Here is a 25,375-nt window from a genome sequence, read left to right as displayed (position 1 = left end):
ATAAAGGCTCTTTGGAGTATCTTCAATTTCTAATAGTGTTATAAGGTCCTGAGACCCAAACATTTGAGAATCACTGGTCTAGAACATTTTTTCATTACAAAAAGATTTCATTATTTTATTTTCAAATGCAAATTCTCTCCTTCTCTCCACCCCCTTCTGCACCCACCGAGAAGGCAAGAAATACAAAATTCATTACACATGTGAAGTCATGCATTGGCCATGTCTTCCCTTATACACACACATAGAAAAAAATGTTTCAATTTGTACTGAGTCCATCCATTTTCTTTTTGGAGGTGGCCAGCATTTTTCACCATGAATATTTCTGAAGTGGTAAATAATTATATTGATCAGAATTACTAAGTCTTTCATAGCTGATTATCTCTATGATACTGTTGTTACTGTGTAAATTGTTCCCCTACTTCTGCTCATTTCACTTTGAAACAGTTCATATGGATTTTTCTGAAACCATCACCTTCAACATTTTTTAAACAGCACAACAGTACTTCATCAGATTCAAATACCATAACTTGTTAAGCCATTCCCCAACTGATGAGCTTCTCCTCAGTTTCTAATTATTGTCACTATAAAAAGAAATGCCTTAAACATTTTTGCACATGTGTCCTTTTCCTCTTTCTTTAATCTCCTTGGTGTATAGACCTAGTAGTGCTATCGCTGGGTCAAACGGTATGTACAGTTTAAGCTCTTTTTGGGCAGAGTTCCAAATTGCTCTCCAGAATGGTTGGACTAGCTCACAGCTACCCCAGCAGTGCATTAATATACCTATTTTCTCACAACCTCTCCAGCATTTGCCATTTTCCTTTTCTATCACGCTAGCTGACCTGACAGGTACGAGGTGGTAACTCAGAGTTCTTTTAATTTGCATTTCTCTAATTATTAGTGACTTAGAAAACTTTTTCATAACTATTGATAAGTTTGGATTTCTTCCTCTGAAAACTGCCTTTCTGCATCCCTTGACCATTTATCAAATGGAGAATGGCTTTTATTCGTATAAATTTGGCTCCATGTCCACTATGATTAAAAAATGAGGTCTTTATCAGAGAAACTTGCTGCAAAGATCTTTTCCCCACTTTTCCTCTATTTTTTTCTGCGTTGGTTTTGGCTTATGCAAAAACTTTAATTTTATGTAATCAAAATTATCCATTTTATATCCTGTGAACCTCTCTACTTCTTATTTGGCATGACTTCTTCACTTATCCATAAATCTGACAGATAATTTCTTCCACACTCCATTAGCATGCTTATATCACACCCTTTGTCATGAGTAACATGATACCCATTTTGATCTTATCTTGGTATATCCTGTGAGATGTTGACATGTTTCATGTTTCTGCCAAACTTCTATCCGGTTCTCCCAGCAGTGTTTGTCAGATAGCAGGTTCTTGCCCCAACAGCAGGAATCTTTGGGTTTACCAAACACCAATTTATGTGCTCATTCACTTCTCTTTACTGCATATTTAACTTGTTCTAGAGCATTCTTTCATATCATTAATAATTTCCAATTCTTCTTTTGAGAATGTAGGACCGTTTTAGTAGCAAAAGCTAGAAACAAACTAGGTGACCATTGAGTTGGGGAATGTTTACACAAATTATGATATAAAAATATAATAGACTATTACAACATCAATCATAAATATAAAGACTTCTAAGAAATATGAGTATACATATGAAATCATGCAAAACAAGAGAAAGAACAACCAAAGGAACAGCATACATGCTCACACCAACAGTCAACAACGGCTCCCTTGGTTGTGCCTAGCAATAAATTGGCCAGTTCCATACAGCTAAAAGCTACCCCTTTCCCAACTCCCATGAGCTAGAAAAGACATTGTTTGGTCATATGGGTAATGTCATTAAAGTCTGTTCCCTTGCAAGACGCAAACAAGTGTTTGGCCTGAAGCCATAATGGCCCCTTATTCTCTCTGATAAACAGACACTTCTACAGGGAGCTCATCTCACCATCCCTTCCTCTTACTAGGATTCCATAGTAGTATTATTTAACAGGTTCCACGGTGAAAATGTAATCTGATGTACATGAAAGGGAGTGGAAGCAGGTCAAAGAGCACATTTCAGATCCAGTGTGTGTAGTCTGAATATACAGTGATTAAGTCCTTGAGTGTATGCAATCCATGATCCAGATTTTGTTAATGGCATCATCTATCAATATCTGATGAACCAGGTAGTTGTCTATCTGTATAAAATATTGGAATATTCCCAATATCACAAGCATCACACTTATATTTTTCAGACTGTACTAGACTAACTTCACAAACACCAACCTAGGCAAATTTGTTAAAGTACCAATTCAATTTGGAGTAAACATAACTTGCTGAATCTATCTCAGACTGGCAAGCAGTATAATAATAAAGATGCATCAACAACACTTTTAGGTTTGCAAAGTGCTTTACAAATATTAAATTCTCATTTGATCCTCACAATAACCTTAGAAGGTAGGTGCTAGTAATATCTCCATTTTATAGAAGAAACCAAAGTAGGGGGAGGTTAAGTGACTTGCCCAGTATCACACAGCTAGTTAAGTATATAAGGCAAGATTTGAATTCAGATCTTCCTAACTTCAAGTTTATTCACTGCCATCTAGTCACCTGCATTTACATATAACTTTTAAGGTCTGCAAAGCTCTTTATACATTATCTCATTTAATCTAATGGACATGACTGGAGGAAGACAAAATAGACAGTGGGCTGCAGTAAGAAGCACTAGTAAATCAAGAAGAAATTAAGTATTTGGAGAATTTGCAGACTAAAGATGATGTGATGTTTTCTGTGAACATAAGTCCTTCTACAATAATTTGCTAAAGATTTACCAAGGACTTTCACTGTCTACCAGCAAGTAAAATTATTTATAAAATTTGAATAGCGCTTCTTATATATCCCATCTTGGCAAAATTAAACCCTACAAAGTTTTCATTACGAAACTTGATGTCTTCTCCCAGCTAAACCCTCAATCACTCTATTATTCCTGACTATTAAAAAAATGGTATTGAAGAACTGGTGGCATCACCTTACGATTTTAAATATTTAGCCAAGCCTTGAGCTGATTCAACACCAACTCTAGTAGGCAATGTCCCTTTAGGAGGTTCAATTTCAAAATATCCTATATTTCCCTAAGCAACAAACTCCCTGAAAATTAAAATGGACCACATAGATGCCAACGACTCCACAAGCCAACAAAAAAATTTTAAAACAAAGTCAAAAGACTGAAAACATAGAAGAAAATCTAAGGTAACTTACAGCAAAAAGTGATCTAGAAAAAAGACAAGTGACATCGTGCTTTGCCATTCACAGGATTCAATCAAGGGCAGGAATGCCCATCAAAACATCTCCTCCTCCTGGCTAGCAAAGTCCCACTTCTGCCTCTCTTAAATCTTAGTGATGCAGAATGGGACTGCCTAAACAAAAGCCACCCCAAACCCCTACTCCCACACCCTGATCTTTCATCTCTATCCACTTCAACTCTGACCCTCAAAAGTTCCAAACTAAATCTGCCTACCTGCCGGTTCCAACTGTGCTGAATCTATCTGAAATTCCATCACATCACTGGCATCACATGACATATGCCTTATTCCTCTGCCCATAAGCAAATCAATTTGTCCCCATGTGTCAGTCCTCCTAAGCCTCTTTTCAATCTTCACGGAGACCTTCAATCCCACCGGCCCTCAGTGCTTTCCCAGGCTCAATCCTTGGTCTGGTTTCATTTTTCTCCCTGAGACCAATTACCCAGTTCAATTATATTCTATTTTGTATTCTTAGATCCCTTTCTTTACCATTCATTATTTATGCCTTCACAAACCCAAGCCAGGATTACCCCTGCCATCCATCTCTTCTGCTCTAAGATCTGCTGAACCCAGATGGAGGCAGTTATATAAATCACATAGCCATAAAGCCTAGGTCCCTAAAAATGTATGTTATATAATGTCAACTAGGCTTTACCTGCTTAAGAGGATCCTTTAACTCTCCTCTATTTGACTACTACTTCCCATAGCAGCTGTTCTGGATCTCTCCTTTCCTATATCCTTCTGTTACCACCTCTCCTCTCCCCCTCATACTTTACTAAGGAAACACAGGCCATTCACAGTGAGCTCCCTTTTTTCCCCATTCTACCTCTTAAAATTCCCCAACATTATCTCCCATTATCTCCTTCTTCACCCCAGTCTTTGATGCTGAAGTAGCCCTTCTCACCAAGATCAAACCTTCTCCTTGCAGCTTCAGTACCCTCTGCTCCTGTCTAGCCTGCCAGTTTGCTCCTACAAACACCACCTCTCCTACCTCTCCTCACCCCACTCTCATCTTCATCCTATCCATATCTATCCTTGCCTGCTACATACCAACATCCTTAAAACCTGCACTTGACCCCTCAAGCTATCATCCCTGCACATCTCCTCCTTGTCAAAGCCAAACTCCTAGAAAAAGCTGTCTATTCTCCTTACTTACTTACTCTACACTTCCTCTTTGGATTTACTTCTCAATCCTTTTGCAAACTGGCCTCAGACATCACCACTCAACTGAACCTGTTCTAACGCTACCAGTGATCTCTTAATTGTGCTTTGCAAACCTTAATAAGCTACATAGATGCTAGCTATTATTATCATTATTACTAACTGGCAAATCTGATGGCCTTCTCATCTTTCAACCTCTCTGAAGCATGTGAAACCACTGACTAACCTTCATTCCTAATCACTCTCTCCTTTCAAAATTTTCATGATACTAATCTCTCTTGGTTCTCCTCTTTTGCTGGATTATCGTGCATATCCAAATTCTAAGCATGGCTGTGCCCCAAAGGTCTTCAATCCATCCTCCACACAAATGCCAGTGATATTGCAAAAGCACAGAACTGCTTCAGTAGCTCCAGTACCTAGCTTACTCCCTCTAGCATAAAATGTAAACATTAATACTTTTCACAACTTTCTGTTTCGTCTTCTTACAAATTACTCCTCTTCATATAGTCAAGATTCCAGCTAAAGTGATCCACTTGTTCTTCCTTTAGGACATTACATCTCCCACGCCTGATGTGCCCTCCACTCCGCCTAGGATCCCTAGCTTTATTCAAAGTTCAACTCATGCTATCTCCCATGGGAGGCTTTTCCCAATGCCTAAGTGTTAAGTTACTCCACCATTTACTCTGTATTTTCTTTGCATATATTTTATATTTACTTATACATGCACATATTATTTTCCACATTAGAATTTAAGTTCCTTGAGAAGAGGAATGTTTTGTTTTTGTCTTTATAACCCCAGCACCTAACATAGCTCCAGGCACACAGTAGGTGCTCAACAAAGGCTTATTGAATGGATAAAGTTAATTTACAATGCTGGTCAAACACCTAAGCGGTACTATCCTATGGGCACTTGGAAACACGTGACTAGAATTAAAAAAAATAATAATAAAATAAAGGGAAGGCATATTTGGGAGTCATCTGCTTGAGACGACAGTTGAAGAGACAAAATGTAGAAGAGAACCAAAGAACAACTAAAGATAGAGGGGGAACAGCTGCGAACAAAAGCTAAGGAAGTATCCAGTTTTGTGGCTAAGAGGAAAAGGTTCCAGTCAGTAAGACAAGAGTAGAATAAGGGTAATAAAGTATCACAAAATTCAAAAGACCAGAATTTCAGGAAATATAGGGTGCACAACAGTATCAAGTACTACAGAAGGTAAAGGAACAAGAACTGAGAAAATATCGTTTGTTTTGACGAGATCACTAGTGTCTTCCAAAAGTTCCAAAACACAGACAGGTCAGGGAGTTAAGTAGGAATGAATGAAGAGAAATCAGCAGATGGAGACACTAGCAAACAAAAACCAGTAGCTAGAAAAGGGCAGCAGGCATTAAATAAAGGTTTTTAGAGAGGACAAGCCAGTGTGGTCTCAAAAGCAAAGAGCTCAATGGAAAAGGAAAAAATCAGAGAAGGAAAAGGAAAAATCAGCTAAAATTGCTAGAGTGGCATCTCAAAGACAATGAAAGGGATAGACACATCCAGAAAGATCTTAGCTGGAAGAGAACATAAGATTTAATCCAAACCACCTCATACTTCGAGAAAGAGAAGGAAATCAATGGAAATGACTTGCCCAAAATCACATAGCTTCCAAGTAGCACAGCAGGAATTAAAACCCAGGTTCTCTGACTCCAAACCCAATGTTCTTTCTACTGAGAGGCGGGCTTGGCATAGGCACAGAGCCCTGCAGTTAAGAAGACCTGAGTTCAAATACTGCCAAACATTTACTAGCTGTGTTGTCCTGGACAAGGCACCTAACCTCTCTCAACTTCATTTCCACCATTTCTAAAATAAGGATCATCAAAGTATGTACTTCATGGGACTATTATGAGGATGAAATGGGACAACACATTCATATCACTCTGCAAAACTTAAAATACTATAGAAATATTAGTTACCATTATTATACCTTGCAATTTTTCTGATCAGAATGCCTAATTATTCTGTACCTTCTCCCTATATAGCCTTGAAGATCAGAAGCTTAAACCTGTGACAGAGATAGCTGCCCTGTGAGATCCATAACCTGTAATGCTATGAACTGTCCAGCCCATGGTTTCTATATCCTCTCCTCCAACCCAATTTTTATGGCACTTCTATGAAGATCCTGTGGGTTATACTGTGTTGATGGGTAAAAGGAGGAAAAAGAGGCAACAGAAGATAAAAAGAATGAAGTGAAAACTAGAGGGCTAACAGAACTGGAGTAGGAGGAACAGCTGGCATAGTGGAAAGAGCTCTGGGCTGGGAGTCAGGAGACCTGACTTCTAGTCTCAGCTATTTCACTAATGAACTGTGGGATGTTAAGCAAGCTACTTCCCTCCCTGGGCACCAATCTCCTCATTTGGAAAATGAAGGATTATGAAGCAGGAAGCAGCAGCAAAGAATAAGTTAAAACTGAGCAAAATGAATTTCTAATAGGCCAGATCCACATGCTTCTACATTCTTCCTTCAAAAAATCACTCTATGCCTGAGTTCAAATCTGGCCTCAGCCACATAACACTTACTTAGCTATGTGACCCTAGGCAAGTCACTTAACCCCATTGCCAAGCCAAAAAAAACAAAAACAAAAAACAAAATCACTCTATGCCACAGGATAGAAATAGAGACAGTAATAGTCCAAAATGAGAGACTGGCAAGGGGGGCTCACTGGAAAGTATGTTGGTATACAGATAGTAGGGGGAAAAGAGGGGAAAGAATAGGAGAGAGAGAGAGAGAGATGAGGCCACCACTTAAGTAACTGACTACTGAAGAGTCTGAGTAACTTGCCCAAGATCACACAAGCAAAGAGTTAGTTTTCAATCTTTTCTGGAGTACTCAACTCCAAATCCAACACTGTTTCTGCTACAATTAAGAGCCTTGAATAACATCTTGGTGTCTGATTTTAACTGATAAATGTATCAGAAGACACAGATGAAAACGGGGAAAAAAAACAAAGGGGAGGGTGCACATCATTTCATTGGTGTAAAGAAATTCCCTCCACTCATGCAGACTGGCAAGTTGTTGATATTATTTAATATGGACTAAATATACTATAGAATTCAGAAAAAATATAAACTAGACTAGTTATGGAAGCCTTCACAGTAGTATTATTCAACTAGGTCCGGAAAATTTAATCAGGGAGTCTAAGAATTGTCGAACTGAAAAGGACCTTAGGTAATCTGATCTAATCTCAGTATTTTATGAGGGGGAAAACAGAGGGCCAAAAGAAGTTGTATGACTTCCCCAAGCAAGTACATCACTCACTAGCACATGAAGAAGTAAACAGCAGATTTACTGACTCTTCATTCAGTGTTCTTTCCACTATATCAGGCTTTGGCCTAGAAAAATGGAGAGAAAGACTTCCCAGGAGACAAGGAGAAGTAATAGGAACAAAAAGTTATTGAGAGGGGCAGCTAGGTGGCAGTGGATAGAGCACTGGCCCTGGAGTCAGGAGGACCCGAGTTCAAATCCAGCCTCAGGTACATAACGCTCACTAGCTGTGTAACTCTGGGCAAGTCACTTTCCCCAACTGCTTTACCCCCAAAAACAAATTATTGAGGTAAGAAAAAGACTGACATGGTTGGGCAGTATGAAGGACTAGTATATCCATGTTGAGAAATAGATTATGAAAAAACTGAACAAAGGGTACATTACAATGCAGTGGAAAAACTAGGCACTGAGCATGAATCTCAGAGCTGCTACTTACTAAGTTGTGTGACCCTGGACTTAACTTCTCAAGGCATGGGTTTGCTCCTCTGTAAAATGAGAGGAAAGAGTAAGAGGACTATCAAAGTCTTTCAACTGTCTATGAACCTCTAGTACTGGAAATGGAGACATAAGGGGAGAACACAAAGGACTCTGCGTGTAAAGGAAAGGAATTTGAACTGCAATGATAGGCAGTAATATGAGGATTTGCTCTATACCACCCAGTATTGTTTAGATATTTCCAAAGCAGCAGCAAACTCAGCATCTTTAGACTAAGGCTTTGGTCATTTTGGGGTTCAATCAGAGGAAGGAAGAGGAAGAAAACACCTGGCTGGTTGTACTTTTAAACAGGCCAGACAGAGCCAATTACAAGTACTGATGGCTGCTCAGATGCTAATTGACGGCATGAACAGCCAAGGATATTCAATTGTAGAAATAGGAACTATTCCCTATTTCATTCCCTAACATTTTTCTATGTTTCATTAGCATAATGTTTCTGTAAACAAGTTTGACTTAAAAAAACTATAACCTAAAAAATTAGACAATATGTTGAAATTATTGGCTTTCATGGCACTGAACAATTGACATTAATCCTTCTTTAAATCATAAAAAGAATACTTTTTCTAGGCTTAGGGATGGAAGGCTGAAAATAATTTTGAAACCTGCATTGAGTTGAAATACTAGGTACTCAACTGAGCTGGAAGAAGTCATACAACTACGTAGTAAATTTCTCTGATAAAGGGCTCATTTCCAAGATATATGAGGAACTGATCCAAATTTATAAGAAGAGTCATGATATGAACAAAAAGTTGTAAAAGAAAGCCAAGCTTTCAACTATCATGTAAAAAAATGCTCTGAATCACTAATTAGAGAAATGAAAATTAAAACTCTGAAGTTCCACCTCACAACCTCAACTGGGCAAAAAGGACAAATAAATGGTGGAGAGGCTGCAGGAAAATAAGTGCATTAATTCACTGTTGGCTGAGCTGTAAATTGGTGCAGCCACTTGAAAAAATAATTTGGAACTATGTCCCCAAAATTTACTCAACTGTCCACACGAAATGATACCACTACTAGGAGTATACCCCAAAGACATCTACAAAAGAATAAAGTGATCCACAGGCATAAAACAACTTATGGTAGCTCTTTTTGTTGTGGCAAAGAACTGAAAGCTAAGGGGGTGCCCATCAGTTGGGGAATGGTGAACAAATTATGGGATATGAATATAATGGACTACTACTGCATCATAGGGAATGATGAAAGAGCTAATTTCAAAAAAAATTTTTTAAATGAACTGTTTGTTACAGAATAAAGTGAGCAGAACCAGCAGAATAATTTATAAAATGACCAAAATATTGAAAAGGAAAACAACTTTGAAAGACTTAAAGAATTCTCTATTCAGTGACCAAGCATGACTACAGAAGACTAATAATGAATCACAATGCACAAGTCCAAGGAGAGAGGTGACCAACTAGAGGTGTAGAATGAGAGGTACATTTTCTTTTTCTTTTGGGGGCAGGGTTGGGGGGAGAGAGATGCATTTTCAGTCACAAATGTAAAAATCTCTTTTGACTATGCATATTTGTTACAAGGCTTTTATTTCATTTTTTTCTGTAGTTTAATTTGGGAGGGAAAGGGAGTAGGCAATATGAATGCCAGGGGGAAAAAAAGATAGTCATTGGAGCATTTTTTAAATGCACAGAAACAGAAGGCCAGAAGGAAACACAGATAAGCAGGACAACTTTGAAAATTACATGTTGAATTTATTATATACCTGAAAGCAAGCTGTATTGTAACGAGAGACTCGAAATTTCATGTGTACTCCTTTCTGTTGTACTTTTGTATATGGAAATGCCCATTTAATTTGTGTTAAGTTCTAAATAAAATCTAAAAAACCAATAACCAGACTGAGTCTAGTATGAATTCGTTATCGAATGTAAACTGGGCTCTCACTATAGCAATACAATCATTTTATTTTTCTCTAATTGATTCTTTATCACATTCCCAGACATTGTTTCAAATCTCTTCTCAAGCCTCCCGCCACCCTGTTAAAAAAGAACCACTACTCATTCTTTACTGAGAAAACTAAAGAGAGTGAGATTTTTCTTCTCTACATTTCAAAATCCTTTATCATCATTCCATATTTGGCAATGAAGAGGTGCCCCTTCTACTGGTTCCTTTAATCCCAAGTCTCCTCCCATTATTCGGTTCCTTGCCTTCTGCTCACCTAGGACTCCAGAAGCCTAAAAACCTTCACTTGACAGCACTATCCCCTCAAGCTATCCTATATCTCCCTTTCACAACCAAACTCCTAGAAAAAGACATTTCTATTTCTCTGACTCATTTCTAAATCTTTTGCCATCTGGCTTTTGGTCTCAAACAACTGAAGCTGTTCTCACCATAACTACCAGTGATCTCTTAACAAATCTGATGGCCTTTTATCCTTCTTCCTCTTCCTTAAAGTAGCTGCAGCATTCAACACTGCTGACCACACTCCCTCATCTTGTAGATAATCTCTGTGGGTTTTGGTAACATTGCTTGGCTCTCCTACCTATCTTCCTGTGCTTCAAGTCCCAACCAACATCTTTAGGAGCCAAGTACACAGCAGATGAAAATGTAATTGGGAAATATTTAACAAAATAAATAAAAATACAACAGACCATAAATAATGTTAACACATGGTTTTCTAAGTCCTTCAGGGATCCTTACGGACAGTATAATGCCCTCTCCTTTTTTATTTGAGCTTGACACCACAGTTCTACAGGAAGCCTTTCCGAGTCCCTCTTAATATTTAGTACCTTCTGTTATTATTTCCTTTTTTCTCCCTGTATATGTGACTGTTGTCTTCCCCATTAGATTGTGAGCTCCTTGAGGGCAGTAACTGTCTTTTCCCTCTTTTTGTATGACCTGTTCTTTGCACAAACTTAAAATTTGCTGACTGAATGACTATCTAATCACTCCTTTAAGACCCCTTTGCTGGATCATCACCCATACTATGACCCCTAAGGGTGTATCCTAAGGCTCTGTCCTTAGCCATCTTCTCTCATTCAACTCTAGTTAACCCAGTCAGCTGACATGTCTAAGCAGATGACTCCCAGATCTATGAACAGGTCTCAACTCCAGGATCACCTCAGAAACTGCCTACTGAAACATTTAAAACTGGATACATGGAAGACACCTCAAACTCAACATGCCCCAAAACGGACTCGTTATTTTTCCCCTCTCCCACCTACCTCTTTCAATCTTCCCTATTTCTGTGTAAAATATTACCATCTTAACATCAACCTAGACTCTAAACCTACTCTTGAATCTTCCTCACAGAGCATCTACCTGGTTTCCTTTTCTCCATTCATATATGGCCACCACTCTGTCTCAGGCTCTCTCCCATCTGGACTATTAAAAGTCTTTTAATTAGGTTCCCTGCTTTCAGCATTTCTCTACAATTCGTTCTCCACAACACAGCTGCCAGTGTCATTTTCCTAAAGCCCAGAACTGACCATGTCACTTCCCAATTCAATAAACTCCAGTAACTCCTTATTAATTCAAAGTTCAAATACAAACTGCTGTGTTTGGCATTTAAAGCCCTTCACAACAGGACTCCAGCCTACCTTTCACATCTTATAAAACAGTAGTCTTCGTTTCTGCACACCACAGTCTAGCCAAACTAGCCATCTTGCTATTCCTCACATACAAAACTTTCATCTTTATATCTCTATACCAACCAGTCCTCCATACCCTCCCCTCCTCACCTTGCCTTTCCTGATCCTGCAGCTGCTAGTGCCACCTCAACCCAAATCACCATGTAATTATTTTATATGAATATATTGTATATGCCAACACATGCTGTATCCCACAATAGAATGTAAGCTTCTTGGAAGCAGGAGCTGTTTCTTTTTTGTCTTTGTATTTTCAGCACCTAGCACAGTGCAAGTGCTTGATAAAGGGGTGCTGAATGATCAGACAGATATTTAGCTTCCTAAACTTGTTGATGTCCCTTCAAAAACCCATACATAAATATTCCTGAGGCCAGGGAACCAAATTTTGCAATTAATATGTAAATCCAGGATTCATCATTCAACAGTCATTTAAACAGCACCAAATAGTGTATAAATGACTTATGACCAACAATAATTCTGATTTAGATTCATTTTGTGATAGCAATGGTCATTCACATGTGTCTATTGATATTAAAGGGGACTCAGAACTTCTGACACAGACCAGAACAAGATTAGGCTTCTTTCACCAACTTTGGTTACTTCTCTTTCAATTCACTGCTCGTTACATTAATTCTGTAGTTTTGAAAAATGAATACTACTCCAAAGAAATATGCAAAAGTTGCCACTTTAAAGAGTATATTTGAACGACTATCAGCACAATGGCTGTTGGTATGGAGAAATCTAGCTTTTCAAGGATCACTTGAGTCCATAATAATTAAGCATAATCAGCTATAAAGAAGTACAAGGAGAACAGTGGTTGGAAACTGAATAAAAGACAAAACAAAAAAAAAAGCAAAAGCAAAGTGACAAACTACTGCTTCAAAACAAGCAAATTAATCCTGAGAAAATAAGCAAAGACCTTCAGAGGGACCTTACAGTTGGATGGGTTAATTCTTTTACAAAAGCCATAAGCTTTTTGAAGTTGGAAGAACAATGATAAGACTAATGAACAACAGCTGTTTACCATTACCATATAGAAAAAATGCTGATCAATAGCAAGCCTGTATTATTGAAAATTAGAAAAAGATCCATTTCACTGGTGAAATTCACTTTCTCATTGAAGATCATACAAAATCTATGGTAAAAAGTCCAAGAAAGGCCTCAGATTGCATCCACCAAAACAATTAGGAAATTTTTTCCCTTAACTTCTGTTGTCCTTCAAAATCTGGTCCCAATAAAGGGAATGAGGAACTCTGTTAAACATATTGACATGTGGAGAAGCAGAATTGTTCCAGAATTACAAAAATGCCCAAATAAGAGTTGGAACACTGCAACACAACCTTGTGCAATGCCACACACTACAAAAGGATATAAAATTTAATAGAAAGATGGAAAGCAACATGTTTTCATGGCCTAGGAACTCGCCTGATTTATACTCCACTGAAAGAAAAAAGTTAGTATTCTAAGGTTTACTTTACTTCATGTCAAGTGATATGTGGTTGCATGATGAAGAATTAAAGAATGTATCAAAATCTTGTAAATACAATGCCAAATCATGAAACTTCAACAAAAGAACACTTTTTTATAATAGAAATTTTTTTAAAGATGTCAAAAGTTGTAAGGTTTATTGTATGAAGCAATAAATTTAATTATTTTATGTTATATCAAGTAATTCTCACACCATTAACATGTGCCAGGACTTAGAATAAAATGAATATACACACATATATATGTATGCATATATGTGTGAATGTATAAACGTATGTGTGTATAGTCCTTGCCCTCAAGGAGCTTACATTCTATGTTCAATTATGTCCAATTCCTGAAATATTTCTTAACCGCGTACTAATGATATTGAACCAAAGGCTAAATTTTAATAATGAATCACAGAACTACAGCTCTCTATCTTAAATGCCATTTCAGGTACTTTCCTACTACAGAATACTCACTACAAAAATCTCTTTCAAAATAACTCTCCTCACGCAAAATAATTCACAGCAATGTACTCGGTAACTTGGTTAACTTCAGTTGTATGAGTTTCAATTCTAAAATGGAAACCGAAGATCCTTGAGGTTTGTAATTACAATGCACTTTATCAAGAGTATCAACCTGCTTCAGAATGAAAAATTAATTTGAAGCTAAGAAAATGGTCCTGTTTCTCAATTCATAGTCTTTAGATTATCTATACATGTCTTCTTCTCAGAAGAAATATTCTTCTCTAAGCCATTCAATATTTGCTGAGACCAGAACACTATAACAAGGCATTTATTTACCCTGAACCCTAATGACCTCTGAGATTCAGGAGTGGCAACAGCTTAGAAATGACATCACAGCTGAGAATATGCTGAGCAAGAGTCTATTTTTTCCCTACACATGGCATCAAATGAATTTGCCCTTCCTTCTCTTCTTCTTTACTTTCTCATACCTTATCTCCTATCACCTAATCTTCTATTTTCTGGGTTCCACCCTATCCAATCCATCTAATCACTTTCCCTTCTGCCCATATTTCAAATATATTTTATTATCTCAACTGCATTCCTGGTCCCCATGTATCCAACTCTTACTTTTCCTATAGACTTTTTCTCATTTTTCCTGACCACTCATAAGAATACAGAAATGACTTTTACGAATCATTTAAATCTCCTCTGAAGCTCAGCAGATACATTCAAATAAACTATGCTCACATTTTTGTCACTAGGAAATCAATTTAAATGACTCAATATTTGCATCTCCTAAGTTTGTTCACTCAATAAACATTACAAAACTAGCACTCTACTAATGTTACAGGGGAGAGAAAAATATTGCTCCTGCCTTCAAGAACTTATATTTTTTTACTCACAAGCACTTCAAAGCTAAGCCCGGAAAGGCTTGCCTTAGATATAGCACCTAGCATCATTCACAAACATCATTCAGAAATTCTCATTAAAAATCCCTTATGTCTTCTCATGGCTCTTCTTTGAGACCAATTTATCCTTTGTAATTTTGGAACATCCATTTTCAACTGTTTTGTAGGTTTTTTTTCCATTTACATTGTTGTAGTCATCGAATATATTGTTTTCTCGTCTCCGCTTACTTCAACGGTGCATCAGTTCACGTAAGTCCATTCTTCTCTGTGTTAATCATATTTGTCGTTTCTTATAGGACAGTAATATTCCATTACATTCATTTTGCAGAGGTGGGAGGAGGGGGGGATCCATTAAGTGTGGTACATTGTATAATAAAATATCAATTTTTGTTGTATTGATCACTTTTGCTCATTTTCCCCCTCTTCTTCCTTTTTTTATTTTTTAATTCTTTGTCATAATGGATGGCTCTCTGGAAGGGGGCAGGGGGAGAGATACAGGGGAAATCTAGGTGACATAAAAACAAGATATCAATAAAATTCCATTTTAAAAAAATGCCTCTTTGAATCTTATACTATACACATGATCAAAATAGACACATGATCTTAATATTAAAAATGCTATCATAAAAAAAATTGAAGAGAAGCAGGCCCTTCTTGCAGCTTTCATCTTCTTTCACCTTTCAAAGCTAAGACTAGGGAGGAAAGTCTTAACCAAACAAGGGATAAGGCTGATTACAAAAGGTAAAATGTACAATTTTGGTTATATGAAATTGAAAAACTTTTAAGAAAACAAAACTAATATAACAAGAATAAAATGGGAGTAGTAGACTAGTAAAAACTTTTTGCAGCAAATATCATTGATAAAGAGTCTAATAACCAACATATATAGACAAATAACAGAAATACATAAGACAAAAAGCCATTTCCCAATAGATGGGTGGTCAAACGAGATGAGCAAACAGTTCTCAAAAGAATTCCAAACTATTAACAAACACAAAACAATGCTCCAAACCAGTAATAATAAAAGAAAAATCAAAACAACTCTGTGGTTTTAGCTCAGGTGACAAAATTCAGCTTTAAAGTGTCTGTGTAAAGAAAGGCACACAAAATGCATTATTGGCAGAGTTGTGGACTGGGACAACCATTCTGAAAAGCCATTCAGATTATACAAATACAGTAGCTTAACTTTTAAATGTCCAAAATCTTTGAGTTAAAAGATTCCACTGCTGGGTAAATAATAATAATAATAGTAGTAGTAGCATTTATATAGCACTTCAAGGTTTGCAAAGTACTTTACATGTTGCCTTATTTTATCCTCACAACAACCCTGTGAGGTAGGTGGTGTGTTTATCCCCATTTTATAGATGAGGAAACTGAGGCTTAGAGAGGTTAATAACTGACTTGCCCAGGTATTAAGTGTCTGAGGCAGGATTCAAACTCAGGTCTTCCTGACTCCACATCCAGCCCAAATACAGCTCCACTATACCACCCATGCTGCCTATATCCCAAGGAGATCACTGACAAAAAGAAATGCTCTGTACACAACAAAAATGTTTATAAAAGCACTTTTTGTGGTAGCAAAGAACTGGAAAAAATAGATGTCCACTTAGTGAGGAATAACAAAAAAACAAACCCAACAACAATAACTTTGGTATATGAATGTAATGGAAGATTACTGTATTCCAAGGAATATGATGAATATGTATGGTAAGACTTTTATGAACTAATGAAAAGTGAACCAAAAGCCAGGAAAACAATATACAAAATGACAGCAACGTAAATGGAAAGAACAGCGATCACAAAAAAACAACATCAACAAAAACAACTGAAAATGAAAATTGCAAAATCACAAAGAACAAGCTTGGCCTCAAGGAAGAAATATGAGGAAATACTTCACCCAATCCTTTGCAGAGGTGGGGGCGTTCACAGGTGTGAAACAATGCATACAATGTCGAGTTTCTCAATGTATTCATCACTTTTGATGAATTTTTAATCTTCCTCTTTTTTTTTTCCAAAAAATTCTGTTATATGGGATGGTTTTCTGAGTGGCAGGGATACAGGGGGAAATCTAGGTGATGCAGAAACAGAAGAGATGAATAAAATCTATTTTTTTTAAAGAAAAAAATGCACATCAAAACAACCCAGAAGTTCCACTTCGTACCCAGTAAATTGGCAGTTCATGACAAAAGATGGAAACAGCTGGAGAGGTTGCTGAAAAAAAATAAGCACACTAACACATTGTTCGGTGGAGCTGTGAACTCGGATAACCATTCATTCTGGAAAGTAACGTGTGAATTATATGTAAAAACAAACCAAAAGAAGTGACTACATCATTCATACACTTCAACCTAGAGATTCCAACTGCTATGTATTTACTTCGATGGTCAATGACTATAAGACTCCATATACACCAGCGTATTTATACAACCCTTTTTGTGTTAGCCAAGAACCAAAAATAAAACAGATGCCCACTGAAAATCAGATTGTTTTGTGGGGTTTTTTAATTTATTGTATTTAGTAGGTTTTGCTAAACTTTTTTCTTCCCCTTTTTTATTCCTCACTATAAGAGATGGTTCTCTGGGAAATAGTGTCAAGAGGAATAGAATGGGAAGTTGACAACCTTTCCTTTTATATAACCTACATACAACTTTAAGTTTTAATACCACGTTGAAAAAACACACAAATTATTTTTTGTCCACAGCATCCAAAAGACAAAAAACTGAGTAGTGTAAAAAGGGAATATTAAAATTCTTAAAGCTTTTTCTGAGTACAGATTATCTATTTCATGTTCTGTTAATTTGGGTATTTCTTATTTTTGTAGCTATTCCTCCATTTCTTTTAAATTCTCAGTTTCCTTGATTTATAATTGTATATAGTAGGTTCTGCATCTTTTTTTATTTTCTCTGCTGTGATTTCACCTTTTTAATTTCTTTTACTGTGGCACTTTGATTTTCCTAACAACCATTCTGCCATAATGTCTATCATTTCCTTCATTGATTGTTTTTCTTACATGACAGTCTATAAAGAATGTGTTTAGTATTCTTGCTTTCTTAAATTTACTTATAATTTGCGAATAGAGCACCAGCCCTGAAGTCAGAAGGACCTGAGTTCAAATCTGGCCTCAGACCAAAGACTTGACACTTACTAGCTGTGTGATCCTGGGCAAGTCACTTAACCCCAATTGCCTTTAAAAAAAAAATTTACTTATAATTTCTGTGTCCTGGCACATGATTTATTTTGGTATGGGTAGCATATGATGTAGAAATAAGTACATTTTTAAATGTTACTGTGCAGAAGACACCATGAGTCTTTCAGCTCTAAATTCTTCAACAATTTGTTCAGTTCTGTATTTTCTTTTTATCTTTGTTAGATGTGACTGGCTCTGAGACAGGAACATTCAAATCTCCTACAATTACTGTATTTTTTTCTGTGTAGTTTTGCAATTCAGTTAACTCTTCCTTTATGAATTTAGATACTATGTCAGTTGGTGCATATAAATTTACTACTGATGGTAGTCCACTTTTTGTTGTTCCTTTAAGTTTGGCCTTGAAAGGGAGAAGAGATATAGGAATAAAACTGAATGTACAGTAAGGTCAGTCGAAGGTTGGGGGACACCTGGCATCAGATTAGATATCTAAAGTCCTGGTCACTTCTGACAGTCTATGACTTAGAACATCAATTAAAAATACACTTCCTGTTCCTCCCACTTCTTAGTATTCTCACCACCATCAAATTATCTTATATTTATGCTCCTCTGTATACACATCATAACCCCCATAGCAGGATTTAAGATCTTTGGAGGCAGTGACTTTTTTCTTTTTCACTTAACACAATGCCTGGCACTAGTGAGCACTTAATTAATGTTTGTTTCCTTCCTTTTCAATTGAAATACATAAAAATTCCATAAAGGAAAACATAAATACAGGTTAAATTACAATGAATTACAAAACGGCTGTCCCAAATAATTTTCTATTTTCTCTTTTTTTGTGTGTGTGAGGCAATCAGGGTTAAGTGACTTGCCCAGAGTCACACACCTAGCAAATGCCAATTGTCTGAGACAACTTTCTATTTTTTCAAATAATCTTCTATTTTTCTAAGATTTTGTTTCATCCACCTTTGTCCAAATTACCCAGAGAGAGCAGAGCCCTCAAGGGCAAAGATGGCAAATAAAATACTGTGAAAAGGATCATGTTCCTGTCATTAATGGTATAAGATAAAAGGGTCTTTAGGGACTTTGGATGGATATCTTTTTTTTTTTTTTTGGTTAGGCAACGGGGTTAAGTGACCTGACCAGGGTCACACAGCTAGTAAGTGTTATATGTCTGAGGTCACATTTGAACTCAGGACCTCCTGAATACAGGCCTGGTGCTCTATCCACTGTGCCACCTAGCTGCCCCAGGGTATCACTGGGGTATCACTTTATTTCCCTGAAAATTAAGGAACTAAAGGCCAGGGGCAAAAGATGTTTAGAGATTCCCATTTACCCCTTGGCTCACAGAATTCCTGCTAGGCAGAACCAATCAATCAAGCAATTAACATTTCTTAGGCATCTACTAAGAGCCAGGCAGGGTATTAGCACTGGGGATACAAAAAGATGCAGAAGACAACCCCTGCCCTCAAGAAGCTTACAATCTAATGGGGAAGACAACATACAAACGTGCGTGTGTGTGTGTGTGTGTATAGGATAAACCAATAAATATATACAGGATATATATACACACACACACACACAGAAGATAAATATAAATATATACATATATGTACAGGACAAATAGGAAATAATTAACAGAGGAAAGGCTACAGAATTAAAGAGGGGTTGGGAAAGGCTTCCCATAGGAAGTGGGATTTCAGATGGGAAAAGTCATGGAGGGCAGTAGAGCAAGAGGGAGAGCATTCCAGGCTTGGACGACAGCCAGAGAAAATCCCCAAGGAAAGCAGCATTTATTTGTGAAACAGCCAGGAGGCCAGTGTCACTGGACTGAAGAATATGTGTTGAGGATTTAAGTTGTAAGAAGTCTGGAAAGGTAGGAGACTAGATTATGAAGGGCTCTGAATGCCAGAGTATTCTATTTTGATCTGGGAAGCCACAGGAAGCACCCCTGCAGTTTACTGAGAAGGGAAATGACATTATCAGATGGTGTGCTTTAGGAAAATCATTTTAGAAACTGAATGGAGTTGGACTGGAGAAGAAAAAGTGAAGCAGCAACAGATAAACCTGCATGTTTAAGACCAATTCCAAGAAAACCAAAAGAAAAGTAGACCTCGTCTGAAAATAATTCAGCAAACATTTAAATATCATCTATGATGTGCCAGGTGTAGATAATACAAAAATTAATAATAACATTTACATTGTAGTTTACCTTCATTCTTTCATTTAATCCTCACAAACTTGTAAAGTGTGCCTATTACTATCCCCGTTTTTAGGACAAGAAAACTAAGGCTCAGAAACATGATTTAAATGCAGTTATACAACTAGTGTCTGAGGTGGGTCTTCCGTATTCCAAGTGCAGCAGTCTATTACCATAACATCTCTCTCTCACATCAAAAATGAAACTCTTTGAGGACAGGGACTGTCTAGTAAAAGACATTAGTAAAGTTGAAGTCTGAACAGAACAGCGTAAGAGATTTAAGGAAAGAAAAGCCATTTTTAAGTAGAGATCAGAGAAGGCTTTGTTGAAGAGATGGCACCTGAGTAGACCTTGAGAACTTGAACAGGTGGGGATTGGAGGTGGGGATTAGAAAAATTAATAGGATGGATGGATTGGCGAGGGAAGAGACTGGCAGAAGCAAGAGGCTATATAACAGTCCAGATCATTAACATTTACTCCCTAGACAGGTAGAAGGTACCTGACCTGGTTCTCTTCTAATTTTTAATGGTCATATTTTTTATTTTTAATATTTAAGTAGAAAATTTGAATAAATTTTACTTAATGTTCAGATCATATATGCATTTTGAGCTTCTTGTGGCATACAGTATAAGATATTAGCTAAAACTAATATCTACCCAGCTGCTGTTCAGGTTTCCCAAAGGTTCTTGTCAACTAAGGAGTTCTTTGACACTTTTTGATCTTGGGTTTACACTAGGTTGAATTCAATTGTTTCTAATTGTTCTTGACCTTGACTGTTCCACTTACCTATTTTTCATCCAGGGCCAAATAACTTTGATGATTACTGCCTTAAAGAATGATTTGAGTTTTAAGGTTTTTTCACTTTTTCTCATTATTTCCCTTGAGATTCCAAACTCTGGCTCCTTCAAATGCATTTTGCTACTATTTTGTTTAGTGCCATTATAAGATTCCCTTGGTAATTTATTATAGCACTAAATCTGTAAATTAAGTCTTTTTTTTAATTATGTTGGTGTTGCTATGAGAAACAACTGATTTGAAGGCTTCAGAAAAGCTTGGGAAGACATGAACTGATGAAGTAAGTACAGAACAATATACACCCCCACAACAATGTAAAGGGATCTGTATGATTTTTTTTTCCCTTCTTTCACATTCTTTGTTTTGAGAGATGGTTCTCTGGGAAAGAGAAGGGAAATAGATACACTGGGAAATGCAGGCAATGTAAAATAAAAGGATATCAATAAAAATTTATATTAAAAAGATGACTCCAAGATTCAAGTCTCTGTGACTTAACTGCATCAGGTGGACTCAAAAGGTGAACTAGCTATTAATGGTTTGATATCAGTTTGGCAATAAGTGCAACAGAGTGCTTGGTCCTCTGCTATTTAATAATTTTATCAAAATTATAAATGACAAAGATGGGAGTGATAGCTAAGACAACAGAGTAAGGACCCTGAACGAATGTGTAGGACTACCACAGGCTCAATTTAAGATGAAACTTGATAGGAATGTCAAGTCTTAAACTTAAGATTAAAAAAAATCAACTTTACAAGTACAAAATGGGGAAAGGTTTGGTTAGATATTAGTTTATATGGAAAAGATCTGGGGGTTTTAGTAGACTGCCAGATCACTGAGTCAGTATAATATAGCAGTCAAAAAAGCTAATGGGACCTGGAACTGTATTGAGTGAGGTATAGCTTCTAGGAATAAGGAGTTTTGAATCCCACTAGCCTCTGCCCTGGTCAGACTACATCCTGAGTACTTTGTTCAGCCTTGTATACTACTTTTTATTAAGGACAATGATAAGATGAAGAGCCTCCAGGAGAACAATCAGGATGATTTTGTAAAGGGCTAGAGTCCATAAAATATGAAGAGGGTGGGGTTAAAGGAACTGTGGATGTTTAGCCTGGAGAAGACTCAGGGAAGCTATAAGTCTTTGGGTATCTTAAAGGGCTGACACATGGAAGTATTATTAGATTTGTTCTGGTTGGCCCCAGAAGGGAGAGCCAGGAGAAATGGGTGAAAACTGCAAAGCAGCAAATTCAGGCTTAGTGTCAGAAAAAAAATTCCTTCAATTTGGAGCCACGAACTGGATTGCCTCAAGAGGGGATAGTCGCCCTCACAGGAGTTCTCCAAGAAGAGACTGAAGGCCCACTTGTTGGGTATATTACAATGGGGCTTCCTTTCTGGTTTGGGTTAGGTTAAATCATTGCTTCCAATGAAATCTTCCAATTTGGAAATTCTTCTAGACTCTATGACTAGGAGAATAGCAGTCCTACCAACAGAAACAGGGGTGTTGGGAGCCAACTTTTTACTGTGATATTTGAGGGGAGAACACAGAGTTCTGGTGTCATCTTTTATGTCCCCTTTCAAGTCTCATCTCTCTTGTGTGATTTTTTTCTCTGTCTTAATAGGGATTGTTCTGTGGTTTTAAGTCTGCATTTTGGCATTTAAACATCTTTTCATGTGTCTACGTGATAGCTTCCCAACAATACTCAAAGTTCCTCGAGGGAAAAGACCATGTTCCATATCTCCTAGGATCTCCAATAACTAGCACCACCCTATATCTGGGAGTCATTCAATACATGCTGGTGATGTTTGGGTGGGTCTTCTCGGTTGCTTAGGTAATAAAAAAGACAAATCTCAAGTTCATTAGTATCTCCAAGCATTTTGAGGTCTCTAGTACCTGCAAATTCATTAAGTTTTGCTGTCTTGTCTTCAAAATCAATACATTTTGCTCAAAAAGGAAGCAATCAAAATCTGGTTTTGGAATAAGTTATGTTAAAGGTCTAATAAATGCAGACTTTATAGTATTAATCCCAAATCCACTTTGAGTCATTTGAAGTTCTGGTCATTTCTTGCCCAGAAATTCTTGAGGCATATTGGGGGGGGAGGGGGGGAAGAGAAGAGATTGGTGTAAAAGAAGAACACAAGCATTCCCATCCTGGGTAAATATTTGAGGTCTTCCTTCTGTGATTTAATCAAGAACAGCCCCCGACCTCTCACTTTTTCTTTTTTGGCTAGGCAATGGGGTTAAATGACTTGCCCAGGGTCACACAGCTAGTGAGTGTTATGTGTCTGAGTCCGGATTTGAACTAGGTCCTCCTGAATCCATGGCCGGTGCTCTAACCACTGTGCCACCTACCTGCCCCTCCCACTTTCACATTAGACAACTGGGTCAATAGTCTCAGTAATTTTTTGGACCCAATTTGTGGTAGGGAAATCCCAGTGAGGAAAGCCCCTCCACCAGCATAAATGGGCACTGTTCTATAACCTCTAGACTCAGCAAGTTGCCTGAGGCACTGAGAGGTTAAATGACTGGCACAGCGTCACTCAGCCAGAGACTAGAATTGAGCCCAGTTCTTAACTCTGAAGATGACTCTCTAATCACGTCACATTGCCTCTCAGTCTTATTATCAATCAACAAGCATTTATTAAGTGATGCAGGTAAAACTGGAAGAAGCTCTGGTCACTCTTTAGACAAATATAAAAGTAAATTATTCCAATATTAAGAGGCTGGTGGCGGGGCAGAAAGAAAAGGGAATAAGAGAAAGACAAAAAGCTAAACACAATACAAAGAAAAAGCAAACAGTCCCTGACCTCAAGGAACTTACATTCTAAGTATAAAAAAGTTAATGCAGTTTTAAAAGAAAAAGCAAGAGGAGATAAAGTCAATAAAAGTACATCAGCTAATCTGGAAGGTCGTTCTAGGACTAAGTGTCATAATTCTATGAAATACTGCTTGAATTAAATAGAATTTAACCAGATTGGGAAATGGTCAGATGGAGCTGACCTGTATTTATACTATTAAAAAAAACTTTTCAGACACCCAAGTTTGTATTTTCCCAAGCAGAAAGACAATGAACTGCCTTTAGGTCTGAAAGGATACAGTGCAAACCAATATGGCAAATTCACATTCAAAGGAGTCATGTGTAAGATATCCAGGTCTTGTTTCTAACTAATTTCTTTCTCATTCTGTTGAGTTTCAAAAGCCAAATGGAGTCAGCTCAAAGTCAACTCACCACTTCAGAGGTACCAAAAATAGAGGATCCAGGGTGGATATTCAACAATCACAGTTGTTCAAAATCAGTGAGCTAAATTCTGCAAAATCTGCAAACAATAAAGCAGCACTGCCGGAAGTCCTTCTGGAGAGAACTTAAAATAAATCAAGCCTCATTCACAAGGGCACATGTGCTGGAGCAAGGTCATCGCTTCCAAAAAGTTAACAATAAAAACGGATTTGACCATGAGTTTGGACAAAAAATACTTAGCTGGCTTTTAAGTATTCTCTATTCTGAATCTAACCTAGCACTCTTATCAGAGGTCAATAAATATTAACAATTTTAAATGAAGTTTGTGTAATAAGTACTGATGAAAATAACATACTCATGAGTGATTTCTATCTACCAATCTGAAGACAGAAAAATCATGAATAGGTCAATGAGATAATAATCCAAACACTTCCCAGAGTCCAGAGGGCAGGCTATACACAATTGCATAGTATTGCCATTACTAAGACTACTTTAACTCAACTATTGTTTGGTAAAGTAGAGTAAATCAAACTTTGAAGACTAGCCCAAGGGAAAAGGCAGTCTCACAGAGAGGTAGCTTGCAGCCACAAATCAGACATCCCTGTCGAGCCCGTACTCCCCCCAGTGCGATAAAGCTTGTATAGGTGTCATATTGGTTTTCTTCAGTATTCATCATCATTAGTGTCATCTTCAATTGCAAAAGAACAATATAGACTGAACTCAGAATATGGAAACAGCCACATAAACTAGCACATATATTGAACTATACTAAAATCTCAGTTAAGATATTATTTTTCATTTCCAATAATTATTTGGAACTTAAACTATGTTAGATTAAATTAGCAACAAAATAGTTTTAACACTGCCAAGTCAGATTTTATATGATTAAAAAAAATACTAGTCTTATGCATCTTTTTTTTCTATTTTGGAGGTCACATCTTTTTTCTTCGCACTTTAAAAAAAAGCCTTCTTAGAAAGCGTATGGCCAATTATATTAAGTTTGCGCGCGCACGCGCGCGCACACACATACACACACACACACACACACACACATATATATGAATGAGAGAGAGAAAGAGAGAGAACACAGAGAGAACAGATCCTGATCAAAATCCAAGGGCATGAATGTCCCTAACCTATATAAGTGCTTTCCAAGGCCAACTGCCACTCCTACTTAAATAGGTCTTTTTTGTTCGGCTCATAGCAGTTAGCACAATGCTCTGAACATAATTAATAAATGTGATTGACCTCTCATTAAAGTCATTAGAAAATACAACCAAGTGCTTGTCAA

At 37.2% G+C, this 25,375-nt stretch overlaps 1 protein-coding gene and 1 long non-coding RNA gene across 9 annotated transcripts in view; both read right to left on the bottom strand.

Moving 5' to 3' along the window:
* ATRX (ATRX chromatin remodeler) overlaps positions 1 to 25,375 on the bottom strand; it is a 209,273-nt gene that overhangs the window by 180,600 nt on the left and 3,298 nt on the right. The window lies entirely within an intron of this gene.
* On the bottom strand, positions 9,950 to 25,132 carry LOC144455045 (uncharacterized). The gene is made up of 2 exons (XR_013483697.1): positions 16,606 to 25,132; positions 9,950 to 15,213 (listed from the first exon to the last, which is right to left on the bottom strand). It is a non-coding gene; the product is annotated as an uncharacterized LOC144455045 (long non-coding RNA).

The sequence above is a fragment of the Phascolarctos cinereus genome, unplaced genomic scaffold (genome assembly GCF_003287225.1).
Source record: "Phascolarctos cinereus isolate Bilbo 61053 unplaced genomic scaffold, phaCin_HiC Scaffold_8;HRSCAF=390, whole genome shotgun sequence".
Classification (NCBI taxonomy): domain Eukaryota; kingdom Metazoa; phylum Chordata; class Mammalia; order Diprotodontia; family Phascolarctidae; genus Phascolarctos; species Phascolarctos cinereus.
This window is presented reverse-complemented; position numbering and strand designations above follow the sequence as displayed.